The sequence below is a fragment of the Trachemys scripta genome, chromosome 1, assembly GCF_013100865.1.
Source record: "Trachemys scripta elegans isolate TJP31775 chromosome 1, CAS_Tse_1.0, whole genome shotgun sequence".
NCBI classification, from domain to species: domain Eukaryota; kingdom Metazoa; phylum Chordata; order Testudines; family Emydidae; genus Trachemys; species Trachemys scripta.
The window spans coordinates 171,749,759-171,761,469 of record NC_048298.1 but is presented as its reverse complement, the minus strand read 5'-3'; positions in this window follow the sequence as shown (position 1 = coordinate 171,761,469).

Below are 11,711 nucleotides of genomic sequence, written 5' to 3'. Positions count from 1 at the left end.
GGAGAAAGAAGTGGTTCAGGACTATTTAGAAAAGCTGGACAAGCACAAGTACATAGGGCTGGATGCACTGCATCCGAGGGTGCTAAAGGAGTTGGCGGATGTGATTGCAGAGCCATTGGCCCTTATCTTTGCAAACTCATGGCGATCGGGGGAGGTCCTGGATGACTGGAAAAAGGCTAACGTAGTGCCCATTTTTAAAAAAGGGAAGAAGGAGGATCTAGGTAACTACAAGCCAGTCAGCCTCGCCACAGTCCCTGGAAAAATCATGGAGCAGGTCCTCAAGGAATCAATTCTGAAGCACTTAGAGGAGAGAAAAGTGATCAGGAACAGTCAGCATGGATTCACCAAGGGCAAGTCATGCCTGCCTAACCTAATTGCCTTCTATGAGGAGATAACTGGGTCTGTGGATGAGGGGAAAGCAGTGGAGGTGTTATTCCTTGGCTTTAGCAAAGGTTTTGATACGGTCTCCCACAGTATTCTTGCCGGCAAGCTAAAGAAGTATGGGATGGATGAATGGACTATAAAGTGGAAAGAAAGCTGGCTAGATCATCAGACTCAACGGGTAGTGATCAATGGCTCCATGCCTAGTTGGCAGCCGGTATCAAGCGTAGTGCCCCAAGAGTCGGTCCTGGGGCCGGTTTTGTTCAATATCTTCATTAATGATCTGAAGGATGGTGTGGACTGCACCCTCAGCAAGTTTGCAGATGACACTAAACTGAGAGGAGTGATAGATACGCTGGAGGTTAGGGCTAGGATACAGAGGGACCTAGACAAATTAGAGGATTGGGCCAAAAGAAATCTGATGAGGTTCAACAAGGAGAAGTGCAGAGTCCTGCACTTACGATGAAAGAATCCCATGCACTGCTATAGACTAGGGACCGAGTGGCTAGGCAGCAGTTCTGCAGAAAAGGACCTAGGGGTTACAGTGAACAAGAAGCTAGATATGAGTCAACAGTGTGCCCTTGTTGCCAAGAAGGCTAATGGCATTTTGGGCTGTATAAGTAGGGGCATTGCCAGCAGATCGAGGGACGTGATCATTCCCCTCTATTCGACATTGATGAGGCCTCATCTGGAGTACTGTGTCCAGTTTTGGGCCCCACACTACAAGAAGGAAATGGAAAAATTGGTAGGAGTCCAGCAGAGGGCAACAAAAATTATTAGGGGGCTGGAGCACATGACTTATGAGGAGAGGCTGAGGGAACTGGGATTGTTTAGTCTGCAGAAGAGAAGAATGAGGGGGGATTTGATAGCTGCTTTCAACTACCTGAAAGGGGGTTCCAAAGAGGATGGATCTAGACTGTTCTCAGTGGTACCAGATGACAGAACAAGGAGCAATGGTCTCAAGTTGCAGTGGGGGAGGTTTAGGTTGGATATTAGGGAAACAAATTTCACTAGGAGGGTGGTGAAGCACTGGAATGGTTTACCTAGGGAGGTGGTGGAATCTCCTTTCTTAGAAGGTCAGGCTTGACAAAGCCCTGGCTGGGATGATTTAGTTGGAAATTGGTCCTGCTTTGAGTAGGGGGTTGGACTAGATGACCTGCTGAGGTCCCTTCCAACCCTGATATTCTATATTCTATGATCTTTAAAATAGATTGTGACCTTTGGGGGTACAGACACCCCGTCTTCCTAGGCATTTGTCAGTACTTAGCACAATGGGACCTTGTTCTTTATTATAACCTGTGGTCACAATTGTATCATAAATTAATAATAATGGTGAAGATATAAATTCAAAAAAGTCACAGGAGGTGCATGTTAAGGAACAATCACCCACAGAAAACTTTGAAGTAGATTTTTGCCTTAGAGTCTGAAATTGACAAGAAATCAGTGAAGACTTCCAAAGACTGAGGTGATTGATGTCTCCTTTCTTTGAATGACCTGTCACACTTTGAAAAATAAGCAGTATGACTGCTAATTAAGGCCTTAGTTCTGCAAAACACTTAGCACATGCTTATCCTAAGCACTTGATTAAATCCATTGAAGCTAATATGATTTAAGCATATGCGTAAAGTTAAGCATGTACTTAAGTATTTGCTGAACAGGAATAGACTGCTGATTCAGGACCTTATTACTGTAAAAAGAGGAGCCACAAGTCATCTGATGTATTATTACAGGTATATCCCAGTGTTCTAGATGTTATTTCTTATATACCACAATGGAACACTCTGCCAATCCCATCCTATGTAGTCTTATTCTGTGCTTGTTTGGACCTGACACTAGTATATTGAAAGAATTTGTGAACGAGTGCATAAGAATGGAAAGACAGAGTATTTAAATGTTTTTGTGTAGCGTGGAGGGACAATTTCCACACTTCTGGGTTATGATTGGCAGAAACTGATCTCATGATATTTAGACTTTAAAAACTATCCAATTTTGCAGGCTTTAATGTGCTGTCAAAATAATTTTATTACTCTCTTGCTGTGTGCAAAACACTTAAAGTTATTACTTTTAGTTATGACTCTTTAAATAGCAATTTTTTAGCCTTAAAGAATCAGCCCAGCAGATGTTCTGCTGAAAACCTGAATAAAAATTAGTTTGGGATCCGATCTAGCAGCATGAACATTGATATTTAGCATACAGTAGGTAATGTGATTGTGTGCTATTAATGGAAGTTAGCAGTTCCAGTTTCTGCTAATATTAATAGATATCTAGTCCTTCAAAGAGTCTACAAATAGATTTGATACTCCTTTCTGATATTTACTAAATGCTTCATATGAATTTATGTTCTTGTGTTTAGGTGACTCACTAACCAAGAAGGCAGAGTTAGGTTCTGACTCAGACTGTACACCCATGCAAAGGAGTACTAAAAAGACATATGACCACCTCCTTACACACCTATGTAGACTATTCATTTGCTTATTCCTTCACTGGAACAGGTGAGTGGGGGCAGGCGATGAACTGATGGAGTCCTGGTTCCACGCATTCCGCTCAGAAGAGCTAAGCCAGTGTTTGGGACTGTAAAGAGTATATGGCAGCAGAAAATTGACATACACATGCCCTAAAACAAGGAGAAAATGTTTTTTGAGTAACAATGCTATCCAGAGCTCCTCCTGGGTTGGTGCAGCTTATGTACCCATGTTTGCTCAAGCCGGGCCTTACATCAGAATCTAGTTCATAGAAAGTAAACCAGGGGATAGGTTTCTCCCAAAGCATTAATAGAGTTCTTCCTTCTCATCCACAAAAAGTAGAATAATACTTTTGATACTCTTCCCCTGATTGTCCCTGTCAAGGCTCCTTCTCCATTCTGAACTTTAGGGTACAGATGTGGGGGCCTGCATGAAAACTTCTAAGCCTAACGACCAGCTTAGATCTGGTCCACTGCCACCACTCCCAATGTGCTAATTCCCTTCCCTGGGTAGCCTTGAGAGACTCTTCACCAATTCCCTGGTGAATACAGATCCAAACCCCTTGGATCTTAAAACAAGGAGAAATTAACCACCCCCCTTCCTTTCTCCCACCAACTCCTGGTGGATCAAGATCCAACCCCCTTGGATCTAAAAACAAGGAAAAATCAATCAGGTTCTTAAAAAGAAGGCTTTTAATTAAAGAAAAAGGTAAAAATCATCTCTGTAAAATCAGGATGGAAAATAACTTTACAGGGTAATCAAACTTAAAGAGCTCAGAGGACCTCCCTCTAGCCTTAGGTTCAAAGTTACAGCAAACAGAGGTAAACACCCTAGTAAAAGGTACATTTACAAGTTGAGAAAACAAAGATAAAACTAACACGCCTTGCCCGGCTGTTTACTTACAAGTTTGAAATATGAGAGACTTGTTCAGAAAGCTTTGGAGAGCATGGATTGATGTCTGGTCCCTCTCAGTCCCAAGAGTGAACAACCACCAAAAACAAAGAGCACAAACAAAAACCTTCCCCCCCCCCCCTCACCAAGATTTGAAAGTATCTTGTCCCCTTATTCGTCCTTTGGGTCAGGTGTCAGCCAGGTTACCTGAGCTTCTTAACCCTTTACAGGTAAAAAGATTTTGGAGTCTCTGGCCAGGAGGGATTTTATAGTATTGTACACAGGAGGGCTGTTACCCTTCCCTTTATAGTTATGACAGTCCCTGTTTCAACAAGTTCTCAGAATTTCCTTTCCATGAGTAGATGGGGAGCAACTTAGCTAGTGTAAAACCAGACCAAGTTACTTTCATTCTGACACTGAAAATGCAAGGAACTCTTTCCATTAAAAAATCAAAACATAACAATTAAAAAAGCCCTTAAAAGTGCAAATCCTATTGAATTGACACTTTAATTATCAACCTGAAATATAGCCCAAGTTTGCAAAAAGCTTTGCAAATCTTTCAGCTACACTAGGCCTCATATCGACAGATTCTGGGCTAACTTATGCTTTGGGTTAGTAATCATGTGAAACTTGGTGATTTTCATGGTTTTGAGTTAAAAAATTCCAACAAACAGAACTGATTATTGATTAGTTGATCTTCCCTTTTTAGAAACGGATTTTTCTCATTTGGATTCTCTTGAACCCGAAATGCTGAGTGAAAGTCACATGGTACAAATCCATCTGAACCAAAATCAAGGAGGAAAAATCTTTTGAATAAAATGCTGACTTTTGCACTGCTCTCCTTAAAGCACATTTTCCAATTAAAGTTGATATCCAGAGCCTGAGGCAAACACAAAAGAAAAATTGGAAAGCAGGCATAATCAATGTTTGTTCTCTTTTTCACAGTGGTCCATCATTTTAAAAATGAATATATGCTGTAATTGACAATTGCATCTCACATGTCTACAAACTTGAAATTGTTATGAAGATGTTTAGGTCTCATCATACTTTCATTTTGCTCTTTATTCTTACAGTGTAATGATGCATATAATGTGGCGATGTTCAATGCAGATGGATTCATCTTTAAAAGGATGGTATAATATTATGATAAAACAAAGTGTTTTTTTATGACAACCAAGGTGTGAAATCACGATGTTAAAGATGATTTATAATGTTTCTTTTGTAAGAACTGCCCATCAGACCCTCTTTCATTTAAAGGGGTAGAGAAAGTAAAGGAAAAACAGGAGGGATAAAAATACATTGCCTGCTAGTTCACCTCTATCTTTTGTTCAGAAGTGACTAAGGTATATGTATAAATCATATATTTGGAGCTCCATTTCCATAATTCTTTTAGGATATTCTCTTTTGTTCCTGTGCTCAGGAGTGGGTTTTTGTTTGGTTGGTTCTGTTTTTTTTGGTAGATGATATTCTCTAGGAATATGGGAGTCTTTCTAATCTTGTTTAAATCTTAATGTAGTATCCTTTCATGCCATAGGTGAATAATAAAGATGGTGATTCATAGATACACCGTCACTAATGTTCCACACACATCTTATTTGTATTATCACTTAGAGATATCAGCTGAGAGTGGGACCCCATTGTACTACACTATGCAAACATGTAATATAAGTCAGTCCCTGCCCAAAAGAGTTTACCATCTAAATAGACAAGGGCGAAAGATAGGGCAAGTCCTGTCACCTCTCTGTACCTAGGTCACACTGCAGGTCTCCTGATGCCCTGTCCCCTATCGACTTAACCACACAGCCTTCCATAACACATGGTAGATTTCATGCACTGGTAGATTTCAGTTGGATAGTGATGAAAAGTACCAATACGTTGCCTGAGTGGTTTGACCCACTGCACATTTCTCTTGTTCTTCAAAGTGTGATCTACTGTTATGACTCAAACATGTAAAGTGGTTGATATGAGTAATAGATCATGGAGAATTAAATTTGGTACAATGCTTTTTAGACAAAGTTATGGAACAAAATAAAGTTACATTTAAGAACAGAGCAAGAGTAAAATAACTAGTGGCATTCCAAAGAGTGCTGAATTTGGAGCACATAAGAAATGGGATTTGGTGGATGGTGTTCCTGAAGTAATTGCTCCCAGAGGACCCATATCTCTGAATTCAGATAGAACATGTGCCAAAAATGATCTACCAATCACTAGATTCATGCTTAGAGCTGTTGTTGATATTCAACTACACCCCTCTCTGCCTTCTGAAAAAGTTTCTGCTATATTCATAATTCTGTGAAAAACTTTCATAATAAATCTCCAAACCAAGCAAAACTTGACTGGCTTAAAGTGCCATCACAAACCTGAACTCAGGCTGCATCTGTATGTATCCAAAATTCCAGTGGTCTGAACCCTTGCAATCTTAAACAAACAAACTTTAGAAATCCCACTGTGAATTAAAAACTTCCACATTTCTCACAACACCTATGAATCATAGAAGATTAGGGTTGGAAGAGCTCCACTAGTCCAACCCCCTGTTCAAAACTATGAGTCAGTTATGTAAAAATTACAAGAGCAGATCATCAGCTCATGTAAAGTAGCTCTACTGACTTCAGTAGAAGGTGTGTTTTACACCAGCTGGGTTTCTGGTCCACAATTCTTTTGAAACTTAAGAGATTCTATATGTTCAGTCTTCTATTGCGACCATCTTGGATTTTTCTTAAGGTACCCCCTTCTCCCCGTAAACACACACACCAATTTTCATGTTTAGAAAATTTGGCTGTAAATTGGCCTCTGATCAGTTCTGAAGCCTGCAAGATGTTTGAGTGGGTTACAGCGGTCATGTTTACATCTTTGAAGATGCCTCTGGGCACTATGAATGAGTAAACACAGCCTCAGAAAACAATTATGATATAAACTGCATTTTTAACAAGAGATTAATTATTTTTGCTTTCTTCATAGACTTTGTATATGTGGATTTTTGTTCATGTTTAGAACATCTTTTATCTCCTTCATGAATGTTTGGTTTTGTACTCTATCTTAGTCTTTTCATTTTTTTTTTAACAGAATAGCCAGGAGTGTGTTTCTGTCGACAGTGGTTGAGTGCTGGCCCACCATGACTGGTCACCAGCATTCTGGACTCCCATAGGAAAGTCTGAGCCATCTGTGCCTAGCCTTGTGGTTCAATGATTTTAAGCTAACCCTGGTGGTTGGTTGTTTTCTGCTAACTACAGTTTTCTGTTTATTATGGAATGTGTGCTGGAGAGTCTGACACTGGAATTTGGCACATGCCTTTGGGTTAACTTGGCCAAAGTGATTTATAGCTATTTATTCATAGCTAGCATCCAGTAGTGTAAAATGCTGTCCAAATCAAATCCCATTAGGAGAACATTTTGTGGTAAATTTAGGGCTCATCTATGCTAGAGACATGCCTGAGCTGGGATAGTGGAAGGTGATTATACTATGGTTGTCCACGGGGCCCATAACAGCATAATTAGGAAGCAGGAATTTGATATTTCTTTTTTATTGTCGTTCTGGTTTCCTGAGTTTTCAAAGATGGAGAGAATTTTTAATAAACAGTGCAGAATAATAGAACTCTCAATAGAAGCAGATCAAATTCTGGACCAGATTCTGATATTATCACTCATAATGATTAGCACCTTACTTCTCAAGTAGTCCCATTGCATTCAACTCATGGAGTAAAGAGCTATACTACGTGAGAAAGCAAATCATTATCTGGCCCTATTAGGATTTGAAACTTCCAGCTATAATGGCACCTCTCATACTGCATTGATTTGTATCTGCAATTCCAGGTGGGGAAGAAGAAGTAAGGAGCAAAAATGTATTATCTAACTGGAAAGCTACAGTATGCGGCTGACTCTTCAAAGAAAAAAAAAAAAGTGGCCAAGATTGTATCCATATTTTTTCACACTCGCTCTCCATTGCCTACATTCTGAAAAGAGATTCCATGTATTCATGGACTTCCTTTTCCCCCCAATACCTAGAGACTGATTCTAGCCCCTCTTCTGGCAGCTGGAATGCCAGCTTGTCTGCTTACCTGGGGATTCTCCTTTCATAATGGTACTCCTTGGATTAAGACTTACAGCTAGCTCCACTCCTACAACCTCAGTGTTAGGAATGTTACCAGAGCATGTGTGAGCTCAGACTACTCTGGGCCTATAGGTAAACCAAGCTTAAGTAACCATCTTTGGTTCTTCACCAAGTGCAAGCTGGCTTTGCCTAAGCACCTGGCCAGTAATGTTCATCTGGTATGTCAAACTTGGTCATGTCTGAGTTTTATTACATTGGTAATAAATGGTTATGATCCCAACTACTTTGACCCCTCTAATTTGCACTATTAGTCAACACAAAGCTTTGTAATTTACCATTTTCAGACAATGAAACTTCTGATTTACACAAACAGAAGAAAGGGTAGAAACATTAGGACAGGATGTAAGCAGTTTAACAACAAAAACAGTGCATGGAACAGGAAAAAAATTTCACCAGTAATCTCCCTCCCCTTCCGTTATCCCTCAAACTTAACTGATCAACTATATAGCTTATATTCAGCCATTGCCACTAGTATGGGGAATGTTTATTTGCATATAATATGTAAAATATATAGAAATGTAGTATCTAAAAGGCTAAAATACATATTCTTATTAAGAAGGTCTTGTATGTCCCCAGTATGTTACCTGGATGTCTTTTAAGAAAGATTTCCCCTGTTTAAAAAATAAAAAAAATATGATTTACTACTGCAGGCCCCGTTTAGGAAAGCACTTGAGCATGTGCTGAACTGTAAGCACACATTTAAGTGCCATCCTGAGTAGGGATATTTTCCTGTATTACAGGGCGTTATGTAATGCATATTTCCAGGACTATATTAAATAGAAAAACTCCAATGAGGAAAGTATACAAGTGATTCCTAAATAATATGATTTATGGCAGTTATTCCCACACTGTGGTCCATGAAGTCATCAGTAGTTCACAGAGTGGAACAGTTAGAGCAGGGGATTGTGGTGTTGGGTAGTACGTTGGTTTCTCTCTTTTTTCCTCCTCACTCCGCCCCCCCCACCCCATGTCTGGCATGTGCGCTCTTTCTATCAAAGTGATCCAAGAATAAAAAAGAGCATTAACATGGATGGGGTATATGTGTGGCATTCACTTTAAATTGTGGCTGATTCTTTCAAGGTTTATAAAAAAAGCACACGTGTGTGTCAGAGAGGGGAGAGAATAATTTGAATGGATTCAGAAGGTCACCTAATGAAGGTATTATCAAATAATTGCAAATCTCTTTAAGAATATTAGGTGAAAGATTCCCATTTCTCAGAAGTGTAACGTATAGGCTATAATCAAGAACTTTGAACAGGACTTGCCCTTAATTATGTGCCTCCTCCTAGATACTAAGGTGGCTGATACTTTACAAATGCTTGTGGATAGACAGGAAACCAGAGTGGTTGGTAATCTGTAAACATAATAATATGTTTTCATACTTTGAATGTGAGATTTAAAAAAAATAGAAATCTCAAATAGACTATTAACATTCTAATCTATTTTATAATGATGCTGAATGGCTTTAAGATACTGTTTTTTAATTGAAAGTGCAAAATTCTGCAATAGTTTAATGTTAAATTGATCAAAATGATTTTTAAACCACAAAATAGATGAATAATGTGTGTATTTGAAGAGCCTGTTGTTTTGATCTTAATTAGTAGAAAACCTTGAGCTGTAATTTCGATCTAGTAAGTTGTAATGCTTTCTAGCTGATGACTGGTGGAAAGCTCTTTCCCCAAGAAGTCCACCAGCGAGGTGTTGCAATGGTAAATCTCACTTTTGTCAATGAAATCTGTTTAGGAGGAAAGATTTATGTTAAGCTGCTCTGTGCTTGTTTTCCCGTATGAAACTATAACCAGGTTTCTCTCTGCATCTACTTTTCACATTAGAATAGCTGTTGCTATCATAACCCCCCTTCCTTTTGCTTGTCTATTGTCTGTTTTCACACTCCTCCTTGCTTTGTAATCACTCACCCACACTCATTTATCACTGGCTTACCCAGTCCTGCTTACAGTATCTCCCATTTTTGTCATGGTGCACTGGTACATTACAAATACAATTAAACCTTTTACGATACTGTGGCTTTTGGCTAACGCATCCCAGCTTCAAGGTTGAAAGACTTCTGATATTACCACTGATATCAGTTCTCTCCCATTTATCGGCAATGTCTGGACTAATGCAGAAGTGGTGCATTAATTAAAGGAAGCATCCAGTAAGGCTGCTGTTTTTGCCAGTCTGACACTGAATTGGAGCCTGATGCCTGCTCATGTTTTAAGGGCCATTCATCACACATGTCATCCAGAAGCAGCCAGCTGTCTGAGCAAAGCCTCATTTGCATTTCATCAACTACAGTCTCCCTCTTCTTCCCCCTTACCCTTTGTATGGAGCTTTGGTTTTTAAAAGAGCATAGTCTTCAAAAGCAGCTTATGCTAAAATTAATATTCCATTTAGAAAGATGATTTTACTTTAGTTCTGAGATTGTAGCATTAGTGCTGGGGGGATATGTTATATAAACATACCCACACAATCTGTGCCTATCCAAAATATTTAATGTATTATGGAATAAGGCGAAGATTTTGTGATGGATGGACTGATGGATGGATATGTCCACTGGTTCTCTGCATTAGATTGTTGGAAGTAAAATGTTTCATTTGAAAAGATTCTTTATGGATGTGTAATTCTACAATTGAAAAAGCTCCAAAAGTTCCTACATTATGGATTTTGATTTCCTCTTTTGCTTAGCCCAACTACCCATCTCAAGTTGTATTGTAAATGCTGTCAGAAGATCTAAGAATATCATCAAAAGCTTTGGGTACAGTGTGTTTGGTGAACTAGTGTGTACAGAACTGCTCGGAAAAAGACATTTTTCTTATGTGAAGAATAATTTCCCATTTTTATTCAGTGGTTGTCCTGATGAACTAATTGGTTTCTGTTGCTCCACCGAGTGCAACAGAATCTCCAAGCATGCCTAATTCTACCAAAATGTGAAATATGATGAATGAAGAACTGTCTGCATATGAATAATATATAAAGAAATTTTGGATATGCCTGCGTGGATGGTAACTTTGGCTTTCCAAAGTGTGCCAGGTTTTGGGTGGTGTAAAACAAAACCCAGGGCTAGCTTGGATCCCAGACCCATTTATTGGAGTAGTCATAATGCAGTTAAGGGGGGTGAGTCAGGGATGTTTCAGATAAATGCTTCTAGTGTTAACTCATATAGAGAATATATAGCCAAATGTTTGGCAAAATTCACTACTGATGTAACTAGGTACAACTTTTCTGATGTCAACAGATTGTGTTCCTTATGCCAGTAGTGAATGTGGCCCATTGTATATTATATTTCACACAGTGTATTTTTGTTATATGCCAAGCTTGGCAAAATCCAGACATATTTATCTGAATCTAGCACATAGATTGAATCCAAAGCTTGCAAGGTTCAGAATCCTGTATAGAGAGTGTCTATATAGGTATTCAGTTCAGTGTGTGAATACATACTGATTAACGACCCAGTTCAGCAAAGCACTTAAATACATGCTTACCATTACTCACAAGCCTAAGTCTTGGTCACTGCAACAGGATTTAAGCATGCACTTCAAGTTAAGCTGGAGCTTAAGTGTTTTGCTGAACAGGGATATGTTGCTGAATTGTGACCGGAGGGAAAATGTATCTGTATAAACACACATGTATATTTTTGCTGTGTGAATTTTAACTTTTGCATCTTTATGCATACAAATGAATAACTTTTGTACTTAACTTAAATATTCCAAAATTAGTGATTTTTAACTTGGAACCAAATCCTAACCCTACCTTCTGCAGGAGCAAAGGTCTTTTGAGCCTGCCTGATTTATTCTGAAAATTAATATGGGACAAGTCCACTGCAACTCTGTGGTTGAAATTTGTAAACTGCTAAGGTACACATATGATTTC